The sequence below is a fragment of the Orussus abietinus genome, unplaced genomic scaffold, assembly GCF_000612105.2.
Source record: "Orussus abietinus isolate OABI.00-Male unplaced genomic scaffold, Oabi_2.0 scaffold13, whole genome shotgun sequence".
Lineage (NCBI taxonomy): Eukaryota > Metazoa > Arthropoda > Insecta > Hymenoptera > Orussidae > Orussus > Orussus abietinus.
The window spans coordinates 1,655,421-1,670,048 of NW_019394887.1; the positions used below are offsets into that span (position 1 = coordinate 1,655,421).

The window sequence follows — 14,628 nt, forward strand, 5'->3', positions numbered from 1 at the left end:
GCGCCTCCGGCGCCTCCGCCGCCGCCGCCGCCGCCGGTACCGCCGCCTCCGCCGCCTCCGCCGCCTCCTCCGCCACCTAGCCCACCCCCCGAATCGCCAGAGTGGTGGCTCCCCGGATGGTGCCTCCGGGTCTCCGGGTTTGGCGCGCGATGGTGCTGGTCTAGGCCGAACTCCGGCTGGGCTTGGGTCTGCGCTCGCAGGTCCAGGGCCGCCGTCGCGTCCGAAATCTTGAGGCCTTCGCGCGAAGCCCGGGCTACCCCCTTGCGGCGCAGCTTGCCCGGTTATTGGCACCGCTCCTGGTAACCAGCTCGGCGGCGGGCGCACCTCCGCGCTTCCCGTGGGGCCCGGCCGGGACTCCCGAGGTCGCTCCCGGCGAGGCGTCACTTCCCCGACTCCGGACTCTTCCTGGAGCCGCCCACTCGGACCTGGCTCATCAAACCTCCTGGAGCGGCGAGTCGGCCGGCCTCCCGATCGGCCCTCCCGTGCCGGCACTACTCGCGAAGGTCGCTGCCGGTCTCCGTCGCGTCTTCCGTCCGAGAGTGTGTGCCTGTCGTGGGTGTGGTGTGGTTGTGTGGGTGCGTGTGTGTGTGCGGGCGCGCGCGAAGGGTCGCGCTCGCGCGGTCCCTCGTCCTCCCGCTACACCCCCTCCTACTCGAGGAGGCGCGCTCTATTCTCTTCTCTCTAACTACTTAACATCTACCGTACACTTAAGTTCAGGTTAATTCAGGATTGCCCAGCCCGGACGGTGTGAACGAGACGCGGAGGTCCACGTCGACGCCGCTCGGGGTCCAAGGTCGAAGGCCGATCCTCGGCTCCCGGACGGGAGAGGCGTCCGGTCGTCCCGCTTTGCCCTGAGTTTTGTTGCCCCGTGGTGTGCGTGTGCGTGTGTGTGGTGCGCGCCCGCGCCCGGTCGGGTGCGTTCCCGCCGAGGTGTGCGCGACCGTGAGATGTGTATCGCGCGGGACGACGGCCCGTTCCTCTCTCTCTCTCTCTCTCCCTCTCCCTCGGGACCTCCGGACTCTCGTCTCTTCCTCTTCCTCTTCCTCTTCCTCTTCCTCGAATTCTCGGCGCCTTCTGCCTAGGACCCTCCCGAGGGCGTCGCTTCCGTGGCGACTCCGCCTCGAGATGCGACTCTAGGTTTAATCTCTAAACGATTAGAAATCGATCGCCGATCGCCGCGCCCTGCGGTTCGATCCGGCCCCGGTAGTTGCTTCTTATTATCGTTTAGCGTAGGTTTCCTCTTCTTTTTAATTAATATTGCACTTAGGTACACTCGTTTTTTGAACACACTGAAATCTATATGTATGGCGCGGGGTTTCTTCCTTCGCTGGTGCTCGGGCGAGACCCGGCGAGCTCTCTCTCTCTTTCTTTCTCCTTTAATCTCCCTCTCCCTTCCCGCCGCTTCTCCTTCTCCTTCTCCGTGCTCTTCCCTTCCAGGTGGATCCTTCGGTCTTCCTCGGGGCACGCTCCTCCTCGAACCGGACGTCTCTCCTCTTCCCGCGTTTCCCGCTCGCTCTTCCTCGCGCCTCGGAAGGTCTCGCTCCTGCTCCTCTGCCTCTGATCTCAAGTCTTATTCCGCTTCTTCCGCTTCGTCCAGTCTTCCTCTCCTGAGCGGGAATCTCTCGCTGCAACGCGTCTCCCGCTTGAAGCTGAAATGAGAAAAAATCCAAACTCGTGACTTAGCCCGCCGCCTCTTGCACCCTCTAAGAAGGGGCGTTCGTCCCTCTCGCCCTCGCTTCCCGGGGAGGAACCGATCGCGAGGGTGGGAGGAAACGGTAGCCGAAAGAAAATCCCGAAAGGAAAGAAGCGTGATCCCGATCCCCGCGAAAGGGCCCAGAGGGTGGACGGAGTCGAGCCCTCGCGACCACCGCGGGATTTCACCCCCTTCCGAGAACTTCCCCGAAGCGTCGCCGAGGGTGACGATTTCCCGCCTCCACCTCGGCCGGCGATTCGCCGAGAAAAAAAATCACTCCGGGGGTGGAGGACGAGATCTCTTTCTCGCCTTTCCCCACGTGGGGAGTCCTCCGGGCGAGCTAGCCCCTTGATCGTTGCCCGGAAGGGAGGATCTCCCTCGCGGCCGAGAATTTTTTTTCCTCGCAACTCCGCCTCTGGAAGGAAAACAAAGGGTGCCGTCCCTTCCGCCGGCGATATCCGCCGCTTGAAGCGAAGGTCTGGGGCGCGAGTAGAGTTCGACCCCCCGACGACACTTTTTCCACCCTCGTAGTCCCTTGCGCGGGGATGCACTCGACCGTCGACGGGAGTAACGTAAAAGTTAGGCAAAAAGAAAAAAAGAAGAAAAAAAAAAGAAAATCCGATTTTCGACCTGCGAGCGAGGCGATTGTATTTTTTATCTTACTTTCTCTTAAACATCGAGAGTCGCGCGGAATTTCCCCGCACCGTCGACAGTCCGCCGGTAGGATTCCGCGGATCCTCGACGGCCTCGGTCTTCCCTTTTCTCTTTCTTTCTTTTTTTTTTATTCGCCCCGGCCGACGCGGCGTTCACAATTTCCGGCGCCGTCGCGACGCCTCGCTCGTCGCCCAGGACTCGCGGTTAAAAAATCGAAGGGATAAATAAATGCGAAACACTGCGGCATGCCATCCATCGTATCTTTATTTGGTGTCATAGCAGGAAGCAGAAGAGAATACGGATCGGGCCGCGCGAGATTTAAGAAATTCCGCAAGAGAGGATAGGAAAAAAGTCCGATTCCGCACATCGCCCAGAACACGGCACCGCGATTCGATCCATCGAGCCAGGAAATTCGCGAGGTCGAGGTATGACGTCAAATGAACGTAAGGTCGGCGGCACTGGTCGTCAGGACTCGCGTCGTCGTCCCTTAGACTAGAATTTGCCCAGGTCGTATCACGTCACCCGGGAGAGTACATCGACGGACTGTCGGACACGTCGGAGGGATCGCCGTGACGTATCTCCCGGAGTTCCCGCCACCCGTCCACCACGTCGCGCTTCACTGTTCACAGGTCGGCTCGAGGGCTTCCACGGGGAACCTCGCTTCCCGCACTCGGCGGGCGTCGGATCGTCCCGACCGAGGTGTAAAAATCGTCGACGTAGGGCACCGTAGCGGGCCACTCTCGACGGCCGAGCCCCATCCACCGATGACCCCTCCGAGGTCTACCGGGCTCCGTGGGAGCGTCCCCGAGGTTATCACAGCTCTTGATAAGACCCCCAAGGAACTGGGCCCGGAAGTGGAGGAGCACGTGAGTCGGTCGACCGGGTCGCACAGTCCCTCGGGGCACCACATCGAACACCGGGAAATCCAAGTCGGAGGCCCGGCGGAAACCACGGCGGCGAGGGAACTCGGCCACTGGAGGAGCCAGCCACAGGTGAGCGACGTCGCCGACGGCCAGGGTCCAGGGTGGGGGCGAGGTAAGCGGGACCGGCGTCCCGGTGACTCGGGAGGAAAGAAAAGGGCCGGAGGTCCGGGTCCCCCGAAAGGTCCTTACAGGGCGGCGGAGTCCCGGTGGGCGTCAAGACTCCCGAAAAAGGAAAGGCCAGGGCTTCCTTCGGGGTCGAGTCCTTGACGGAGGAGGAACCGAACTGACTCGGGTCCGCGACTCGCGAGAAATGCTAAGTCCTTCTCCGTGGCCGGTGGTGGCGCGCGTCTCAGACCGCGTGCGTCTGACTAAAAGCCACCCCCCGTGCCTTAAAGAACGCGGCCGGGTAGGGGCGTTGTCTTAGGTGGTGCGCGGCCGGGAAATTTCTGGCAGGTCGGCGCGCCGCCGGGTCCCGCGGGAGCCCCTCGGCCGGGCCCCCCGGGGGCTCCTGCCCCCCGGGGCCCCCCGGCTCTCCGGGCGACGCTCCGCCGATCGTGGACCTCCGAGGCCTCCAAATTTCAACCCTCGGAGGACGAAAAACTGAGCCGCCGCCTGGACAGGAGTTTTCAAGCCACCCCTCCGAGAGTCGCTCCCACCAGCCGGCGCGGAGGCGCGCGCCCCCGCCCGGGTGGGGCGAGCGAGGCTAGGGGAACGTCTAAGGGGTAGAAAGAGTGGGGCGAGCCCCGGAAGGAGGGTCGTAAGAACCGGACGCTCTTTTCTCCCACCCCTCCCGGACGCCTCCACCGGAGGGAGGACGGAGTCCGCGTCCGTCTCCCTCGACGGGCCCTGGATCTCCTCGAGGAACTCACCGATATTCGGAGATCGACGCCTGGGGAATCGAGACGGACCGGGAATTCGAGGGCTCTTCCCTGGAGGAGCCCTCGTGGACGTTTGGGGCCCTCTCGAAGGGCCCGATGGCGACCGCACCTCGCTCGAGTCTCCCCTCGGGATCGACAGCCTGCCCCGCCGTGTGCTCGTCACGAATTTAAGAGTTCGACTGGCCGAAAAATGCTAGGGGTCTCCCCCTTTCGTTCGAGGGGGTGGACCGTAAAAAGGGGGACCGCAAACGAAAATGGCCTCCGTGCCCCGTATGGTAACACATGCGTGACTAACCGCGGAGGAGGCTCCGGGGTGGGAGAGACGGGGCTTTCTTTCCGCCCCGTTTTCTTCCACTTTCCCTTTCTAAAAGCACCCCTTAGCCGAACGGGAGGTTTCGAAAATGCGAGAGTGGACCCGGGGGGTGAAATCGATGAAATTGGGGATCCTGCCGCGGGGCAGGGGAGGCCGGGAAAAAAATGTCCACTGGACGGTCCCTTGTCTTACGAACTCCCTCGGCCACTCGAGCCAGGGGAAGCGCATCGCCGAGCAACCCCTACCGCCCCTCGAGTATCCCATCTAACGTCTACCCCCACCGCGCCGGAGAAACCACCCTCCACGTCCTTCATCCCCGACGTCTCTCCCCTCCACGTCGGCGTCTCTCTCTCTCGCGTCGGCAGGCCACCCGCCCTCTCGTTTCCACCCTTCCTCGCCCTTCCTCCGGTCGCCACCCCCACCCTGGGACGATCCCACCCCGCGGCCCGCCACTCGATTTTTTTCCCGCTCTTCCTCTTTTTTTCCACGTGTCCGCCACGTGTGGGAGCCCCGGTGGGGGTGCCCTCCCCCCGGCTCGAGGGGGTGACTTCCTCGCGGCGATACTTCCCCCGGCTCGATCCTCTTCTATCGGCTCGGGTAAGAGGTCGACAAATGCCGCGGAGGGAAAAGAAAGGAAAAGCCGGAAAAGCGAGGGGGTGGACGCGGCCTCCTTCCGCTCCGGCTGACCCCACGTATCTCGGGGTGGTCCCACCCCGGCGGGATAAAAGATGGCCAATGAGACGCGGAGAAAAAATGCCCGCCACCCTCCGAGGGGCTGACCGCTGTCCGGAGAAACTCCCTTTTCCACCTGTGCCAAGTCCTGCCCACTTTTCCGCCGACCCGCCGCGCGGTTTTGCGCCGGTTGCCCGATCGGCTGCCGCCAGCCCGGGGATAAATAACCCTCGCAGGATGCATCGGGCAATCGGGGCCCACTTTAAATTACAAATGAAGGCCCGAGAGGCGCACGGGCCCTCCAAACAGGTGAGAATCGAGCCGACGCGAGTGGGTGGCGGGCCGCAGATCCCGATCCCGATGCCGATCGGCAGCTGGACTCTCGGGGCCCTCGCGCAGACGCGTTGCCCCGCGTTGCCCCGCGTTGCCCCGCGTTGCCCGACGTAGTGGGTGCACGTGCGTCCCCAGCACCAGTTGCGGCCGACTCGTGGCGGATCGGGCCAGCCTTAGGAGGAAGACATTCGTCTTAGGGATCGGAGGAGGGCGACTTATTTCCCATCGACCCTTTCTACGTCGAAGAAGTCGCGAATCTCGGGACCCTACCTCCGGAAAACCTGCGGAAAAGTCTCCAGGACTCGAGCGCCGCCTCCTTCGGTTTCGGCCGAGGTAAAGGGTGCCGCCGACCCGCTGATCTCGCGCGACCGCCTCAGCGCAACCCCTAACGAGCGCCTCCCTGGACTGGGGTGACGCCTGGCGGCGAAACGGGGAACGAAAGGACCCTTGCCTTCTGGTTTTTGTCCGGGCTAACCCCCTACCTCGGACGGGGATCTTTTTAATGATCCTCTCGAGCCGATCGGACCTCTTATCCTCGACGTATGGGATTTCCGCTCCCGGTCAATGAAAACTCCTCGAAGGATAATTACTCTCTTTGAATGCATTCCCGGTGCATGTATTATTTTCCCTCGTAGGAGATCCAGCCGTCGCGACGCGCTCGGAGCCGGTCTTTCCGCGAAGAATTGTGTCAGCGGTGATATCTGCTCTCGAGGCTCGAATCCCGGTTGATTGTCGCTAATGACAGATGTCGTTACAAGTAAACAGTACCAGCCGAGACCGCGTGGCCGTAAAAAAATCCCAACGATCCCGATAGGGAGGAACGCGAGTCGAGGAAATCCTCCGCTCGGAATTTCAAAATCTCAATTGACGACCGGACCGAGATCCGGGAATTAAGGAATCGCGACGTCGGATGGAACGACGCGACGCGTCCGGCGTATTACGCAATGAAAGAAACAAATGAAGCTTAATAGAAAAACTGCCTGCTCTAGAAAAACCGGCGCGCTTAGTACACTCTCCTCAAGAAGTGACCGCTCGTACCGACGTCGCCATCCTGGTTATAATCGGGGGTTAACGCCCGGTTAGCGTTTAATCTTTAACGCGAAGGTTACGCGACCTAACCTAACCTAACCTAACCTACCCTAACCCTCGAGCCATAGAGGGATCGATCGACCCCTAATCGGCCATAGATGGAAACGCACCTTCGGACTGGCCCTCTACTCTCAATTTTCAATTGTCTTTTCCCAACCTAGAGGGATGGAAAGGGCGTCGCGACGGCTCCATATGACGGGCCCGGAGTTACTCCGAAATTTGGATTTCATTTCTCTAGACGAATTTTACAGACAGACCACCCCGAGACGCGTCGCCGAGGAATATGTCCGCGTCTCTAATCGCAACAAAGCCTCGACGATTTTATTATCGGCTCGTTATTCCAGTGATAAGGTCTCGCTTCCTATATGCGCTCATCGCGGCTAATAATACCAATGAAATGTTCCCGTTACGAGGGGAAACGTGATTTTCTTTTTCCCGATGTCGCTTTTCCTCTTTGTTTAACCCTTTCGCTGCCACCGGTGACCACCATGCATTTGTTTTTTAAATCATTCACGTTGAGAGAAATGCTCTCGAAGAAAAATTAATGAATTATGCAGATGTGTATATATCCTTGTATATTAAAAAGTGCGCTACTCAATGATAACAAATCTATATCTAGTATATAAAATATTTCATTTTCTTTTTTAGCCAAACGTCGCGGAAAATGCATCGAAATTTCGAGGCACGATATCGGAAGGATCGGAAAAATCGCGATATATAATTAATACATAACATATTACGCAAGTTATTTGCCATTATAAAATTTTTAATATGAAATTTGTATTATGGCCCACAGGTGCAAATTCAAAAATTCGCGTGAAACGACATATAATTAATATATAACATATTTCCCAGTTCTTTGCCATTATAAAATTCTTAATATGAAATTTGTATTATGGCCCACAGGTGCAAATTAAAAAATTCGCGTGGAAACGAAAGGGTTAAAGTGGAACCAGACGTGGAACTCGCGGGAAAGCGGGCCCCGAGTTCCAGGGACCGCGTTGGCCGCCGTCGCGGAAAATGCATCGAATTTTCGGGGCTCGATACCGGAAGTATCGGAAAATTGCGTCGCAAGGAGTCGACCTCCTCGCTATTTGACTCTTTCCCGACTGTACCGAGCAACGTGGCCGGTCTCTGTGTCAATAGGAGCCAATCTAAGTACACACTGGCACACGCGTGCACATAGGAGCGTGGTGCAATCGCTCAGTAGCCCGGTGCGGGAGTTTCGACATTCTCTTTGCCGGCGATACCGGCGTACAAAGGAACTGCGAACGACTGCGTAGGGGCGGGGAAATTGAAATTTCGGCGGAAGGACATCCGCCGTAGCCGTAGGACAGCGGAGAAAGCCGCAGGGTGGCGGGGGGCGACCGGGGGGCTGTTTGCCCCCGAGCCCGCGACAGGGCCGATCATTGGCTCCGTCCGCTGCCCCTCGGGGCCGCCGTCATTTTTTCCCGACTTTCGATCCCGCGGAGCAGCGTGATAAGATAACGCGATTCGACGCTTCCAGGATCAAGGTGGCGGAGATAAGGTCGCGGCAAGCTCGAAGAATCGCGGATCCGCCGTCGAGGTCGACCCGACTCGGTCTCAGACCGATGAAAACGGGGGGAAAAGTTCCGTCTCCACGAGACGTCGATATATTCACGAACGCCCGTGGAAAACTCCCCTTCCGCGGCAACAGGTGATTTTTATCTTCGGAACGCTTTCCCACGGGTCGGCGGCCTTTGAGTCCGAAAGCTCGCCACCGAAAAACCGAGGTGGACGCGCAGCTCGGGGTTAAACAAATTTGCCGGGTCGAGGGGTAGTTTGCAGGACAGCGTAAACAGTCGGTAGTACTTTTTTCAAGCAAATAACCAGACGACTCGCGTAAACTAGTGGTGGAATGAGTTGAGTATTTTAAATCATACAACTCGAATCATTTTTTTTTAGGGTAACTCGAGTTAGTATTCGAAAGCGAGTTGCGAGGGTAAGAGGGAGGCCGAGTTACTCGTACCGAGATGACAATCGAGTCTTGTTTGTTTATTCGAGTTATCGTTATTCGAATTGTTTTACTCTACATGTCGACCGTTGACTCGACTCCTAACATCGAATATATGCGACGTCGAGTCGGCAATGTTTTGGAATTCGAATAACTCGAGTTGGTAAAGTATTCGACTCGTTATATCGCGTCGACTCGAGTTGGCAATGCTTTAGAAATCGAGTAACTCGAGTTGGTAAAGTATTCGAGTCGTTATATCGCGTCGACTCGAGTCTAAATTTGAGTTGGCAGTGCTTTTGAATTCGAGTAACTCGAGTTTGTAAAGTATTCGACTCGTTATATCGCGTCGACTCGAGTTGGCAATGCTTTTGAAATCGAGTAACTCGAGTTGGTAAGGTACTCGACTCGTTATATCGCGTCGACTCGAGTCTAAACTCGAGTTGTCAATGCTTTTGAATTCGAGTAACTCGAGTTGGTAAGGTACTCGACTCGTTATATCGCGTCGACTCGAGTCTAAAGTTGTGTTGGTAATGCTTTCGAACTGGAATGACTCGAGTTGATAAAGTTATATAAATTATATCGCGTCGACTCGAATCTAAACTCCTCTTTTCGAGTAACTCGAGTCGATGAAGTACTCGACTCGTCATATCGCATCGACTCGAGTCGCCATAAATCGAGTCATTTTCCTCGCCGCATCGAATGCAAGCGACACCGAGTCAAAACTGTAGTAGTCACTGCATTCGAATTCGAGTGACTCGAGTTACCAAAGCATTCGACTCGTGACATCCCTCCCCATCTCGGCGCATCCTCCGAGCGTCGGGTCATTGACATCACCCTAGGGGGAATTGTCCCGAAATCCGGGACTGACCATTGACAACAGAAGGGAATCGGGAAGACCCCGAGCCTTCGACTCCAGGACTCGGGCGTCGAGGAGGACCTCGGCGTCGCTCCGGGTGGCGGCCGCAAACCAGAGGCGCGGGTGTCGGGGCGTTTTCCGGAGGGTGTCGGCGGTAAAGGCAGGGTGCGAACACGGCGGGGAGGCCGCGGAGAGGGGGCGTCGAGATTTTCCGAGGAGTTTTACGAAATCATCGACGCGGCCGGGTCATCGACGCCGGCCGGGCCGCGTCCCCTCGTCCGGCGGTTCCGCAGCGTCGGCGTGGCTCCCGTGGCCGGGCTCCCATTGGTCGGTCCGGGGGTGGCTCGCTGCAGTCATCGATTCGGCCAGTCATTGGCTGACTCGAGCCGGCCGCCATTTTGAATGACTCCGGGATCAATACGAGGGGTGCGGAAAAAAGGCCGCCCTCCCCGATGGCCGCCGGACGAGGGCACCGAAGGCGCCTGCCGGGAAATCATCGAAAAAATGGCCACCCCCCTGCCTGGCACCTCCCCGCACCCCCCCGCACCCACAAATAGGAAATTCGAAATGGCCTCCCACCCACCACCCCCTCGCAGCCGGCGCGACGCGCAATCATTCCCCCGGGATCCAATGATTTTCCCTCGCTCGTATTTTCCCATAATTGCCGGTTAACGCGATAGGGAAAATCGCTCCTGGCGCCGCCGCCATTGTCGCGACCCTCGTTCCCCCGGGTGGGGCCGATATACCCCCGGGATTTTTCAGGAAAAATCCAAGAGGACTTTCGGACGAGGAAAAGGGGCTTTCCGCGTCCCTCCCTTCGGCTGGACAAAATTCGCCGGATTTCCGGCGAAAGGATCGATCGGGGGAGATCCTTTGCTCTTCCGCTTCATGGGGTTGTGACACTTTGCGAGATTTAAGGCGGAAGGGATTGTCCACCCTCAGGGGGTGGAAAAGCGTCCAAGCGGGATCGAGATCGATGGATCGAGCCGCCCATGCATTGCGGAACGATCTCTAAGCTCTTATCCAAGCAGGGAGATGGATGCAGGATTAGGGCATGCATTGATAAGGCCTATCGGTGGTCGACGTTTGTACTTACATGTGGAACCGAACTAACTGAAACAAGGACATAAGGCTCTCTTGGTAGCAACGACTTTTAGATCACATGTTTCTTCTTCTTCTTTTTTTTTTTTTTCTTTTGTTTAGGTTACTAGGAATTTTATCATTTCCCTCATCCCTTTTTTTCCCTCCTCCGCATTTAATGTTAAATCCTTTAAAATCTAAAGTTCTCAAAACTTGTTAAAAATATAGTTTAGTCATATCTTTACAATTTATTTTCGTAGGCGATTTCTCGTTTTTCTTCTAAAATTTGTTCCTCCCTTTGTATAATCACGTTCTCCCTCTCTTATGTTTTTGGTTTTCTTCAGTTTTGTTTTTTTTTGTCGCTTCGTACTTCTCTCTCTCCTTCTATCTCTCTCTTTCTCTCGCTCTCTCTCTTTCTCAAGTTTACCGCGCGGTGTAGGTATTCTTCTAAGGCAATGCTTTCAATTTTGTTTCTTCACTTATTCTCTCTCTCCCTTCTTCTTTTTTTTTGGTGCTTTTTATCGTTTTCTATTTTCTTTGGTTTCCTCGTCGACTCTTGTATGCTTCTGCTTAATTTCGAAAATGAGGTATGCTCGAAAGGGTGTGGTCTAAAAAGGTCCTTCGGCAAATCAAGCTTTGGTTGTTCGGATTCTTTTGACAGTTCGTATTTCCCCCTTTTTTTTTCCCTCTCTCTCTCTCACACTCTACTTTCCTCGTGGGTTTATTTTTTTACAGACAGAAAATAACTTTGTGTGCGCCAGAGTTAACGGTCAAATTAATTTTTCAATGAAATAACTATGACAACACATAACAACACAGTGCGACGCGTCTGGAACAGAGAAAACGTATCGCGTCACTTATCTCCGCCATTTTGGAGCTTAACCTCCTACTCGAAGGCCCCGAGGAAGCGCGGATACCGAATTTCTGCCAAATCGTTATAAACCTTCCCAATTTATAAACAAATCCCCCCATTTTGCCGTCCGATCTCGGAGGGCACGTCGAGGGACCGGGAGAGGAAGAGAGGTGAAAACTCGACGACTCCTTCGTTTCTAGGCTCCCCTATAGAAAATCCTAATTCTCGAAAGTATCCATTTTAATTCTCATCCATTAAGTCGAGAAATTCTCGTAAATTCCCACCAAGGAAACGAGACTTCTCCGGGATAAGTCACCAGGACGAGGGGAGCGAAGTGAATTCCCTATGCGTGGTAAAAAATGAAATTCGAAACGCCGGGTCAAATCCGATTTCCTATTCGTCCTACCGCGTAATTGGAGATTAGAATTCGTATCAAGAATTCGAAAATCGTAACTTCTGAAAGTATTCATTTTAATTCTCATCCGAAAAGTCGAGAAATTCTCGAAATTTCCATCAAGGAAACGAGAGTCCTCCGGGATAAATCACTAGGACAAGGAAGCGCGAAGTGAATTCCCTATGCGTGGTAAAAAATAAAATTCGAACCGCCGACTGAAAATCGATTTCCTATTCTTCCTGCCATATAGTTGGAGGTTAGAATTCCTATCTTAAGACACGAGAATGGCGGCCGAAGAGGAGACGCATCAAGGGGTGGCGTCCGAATTCAAGCGTCCCGCGCGAAAGAGGGAGGCCGCCATGTTAAAATTTGAAATAAAAAATTTTCCTCGCGTCGGCACAAACTATTCCAGAAGCTAGTTAACTCGGGATGATATGCCGGGTTACGGGGATATCGGAGCAGCGAGTACCCTCAAAGCACCCCGTTAAACGTCCGCCCTACGTATGCAGGTGCACGAAAAGGGGTAAATTATCCAAAGCGGTAGATACACGAAATAGAATTCCAGGGTAGAAATCCACCGGCTAAGGTAATTACCACGCATATACGGAGACGATCGATGCGGTGAAAATTCTATCCGCGATCGTTAATTAGGAGGGTAGTTCGAACCGCAAAGCGTACGACGAGATAAGCGCGATAACGAATGTTAATGACGGGTCTACCAAGGGATCTACCGAGAAAAATCTCGATCGAAGGTCGAAAGTAGAGCGATAAATCGAAGAAATCCCCGAAGGGAGGTCGGCCCGAGGCAAAGGAACCATACTTCCCACCCCGAGGTCGGCGGTTCGGGATTCAAGCGTCCCGCTCCGTCCGGGAAAAACCTATAAGAACGAAGCCACGTGACCGTAGGAACGAATGAGCGTCTTCGGGAGGAGGCGCCCCGCGCCTTGCCCCCTCCCGGCGGCGTCTCTTTCCCCTCTAGAGTCGGCGCGGGGCGGCGGCGCTCCTTGCGTGGTAAGACGCCGCGCGTCGCGGAGCCGCGCTTTCCGGAGAGTTTTCTCCCCCTTGTGGCGTCGGGGTCGGCGGCGGCGGCGCGGCGCAGTGCCTCCTCGATCCTCGTTCCTTCCACTTCGGTCGAGCCCGGGGAGGCCGGCACACCTCGGACCCTCTCCCCGTCCCGTCCCCGGCGCGAAGGATGGCGTCTTCCTCGGGGCACGCGAATCACTCGGGGCCCCGGCCCCGGCGCCCGGGGGGCCCCCCGCGAGAAGCCGAATTTTCCCTTTCGCAACCTTTGATAGAGGCATTGCGAGCATCCCCGTGTCTGAGTAGCAACTGCGCCGCGGCCCCGTGCCGGGCACCCCCACCTCACCTCTCGCCACCTCACCTAAACCGAACCGAACCGAACCAACCCTCTCTGGACGCGGGCTCACGAGCGCGCCCTCCCCCCACCGCGCGAGCCGCTCCCCCTCCCGCTCCGGCCGCCGCCCCGCGCCAAGCTGGACCCGACTGTACCCGACTGTACCCGACTGTACCCGACTGTACCCCGCGTGGCGTTCGAGTTTCGCGCCCCGACTGTACCCCACCCACGCCCCCCCCCCAGAGCGGACTCTCTATCGTATTTCGAATCCCGGCGCTGACCGCAGCCCGCGCGCCGCTCCTCCACCTCCGCCGCGGCGCTTTGGGACGCCGATGCGCCCCGTCACGTGCCGACCCCGACCGGGGGCATTCTGCCGGGGATTCCTCGACGAGGCCGAGGAGTCTCTTTCGCAGGGATTGCCGGAATCCCCAACCGGGGGGATGCCCCCGGCATTTTTCCTCCCCTGCCTCCAGGGGTGGCCCAGGATGGCTCGGTTCCCCGGTAATCGCCCCGATTGTCTCAGGGTCTCGCCTCGGGACCGTTACGCCGTCCCCTGTCCTGCTCGGTGACCCTTTTGTCCCATTTGGTCAGGGAATAAAAATTCCAGCCCCGGATGATGTTTGACCTGGATTTTTTGCACGGAGGGGGACCGACGACGAGGGAGCGCCTCATTTGCATGGGAGACCAGCTCCTGGCCAAGGCCGGTAGCCGGATCCGTGAGGACTTTTCCCCGCGAGCCCTGGTCATTTTTCGGGGATGGACCCTCGACCACCCAGGAGATTCGATCCTCGGAAGCGATGGGGGTCGACGTCGCGCGTCTTCTCCGACGTTAGGAGAATTCAGAGCCTCCCATAACCTCGAAAACGTTAGAATTACTATTTTCAAGATTTTTTCCCTCCTCGAAATCGATGGCGGTCGACGTCGCGCGTCTTCTCCGACGCCAGGAGAATTCAGAGTCCTTGAGAGATGGATCCAACCTGGGGGCAGGGGCTCGCCCCGACTCCGCGTCAACCTAGAGGACGTAAGACAATGGCGGTGGCACTTTTTGCGCCGGCAGATGCACATTTGCATTTCGGTGGCCAGCTCCGACAGGAATCCCCCTGGCCGCGGGGACCGATCTCTCCGGGGGTGACCACCTAGCCCTTTATTTCTTCGCCTTCTAAGGGGAAACCGGAGGAAGCGGTCGCGACAACGTTTCGGGATCTGCATCTTAAAGGACGCATTCGATATCCCCACTTCCCGGAGGAAACGGGTGTCGGTGTTTCCGGCCCCTTCCTTTGTTCCCGCCCGACCAGTGGGTCGTCATCGATTCGCCAGGTTCGATTTAGGAGGTGATTCCCGTGGTGGAGGCGCGGCGGCAAGGTTTACCCGCGACCCAACGGAAGAATAGGCGAGCCGATAATGGGCGAGGGTTTCTCTTTATCATTTTTCCTTTTTTTCTTTTTTTTTTTCCTCCGCGGAGCGGCAGATGCGCATCCGCGTGGCCACTTCCCCTCGGAGGGCCCACCGGCCTGCGAGACGATCCCGGTCGGGGTGACCAGCGTATCAAACGGTCCCGCTG

The 14,628-nt window shown here is 56.9% G+C and overlaps 1 long non-coding RNA gene across 1 annotated transcript; it reads right to left on the bottom strand.

Moving 5' to 3' along the window:
- Positions 1-117: 117 nt before the first annotated feature.
- On the bottom strand, positions 118-13,036 carry LOC105697869. The gene is made up of 3 exons (XR_001103888.1): positions 13,000-13,036; positions 10,483-11,295; positions 118-1,649 (listed from the first exon to the last, which is right to left on the bottom strand). It is a non-coding gene; the product is annotated as an uncharacterized LOC105697869 (long non-coding RNA).
- Between the last annotated feature and the right edge of the window lie 1,592 nt (positions 13,037-14,628).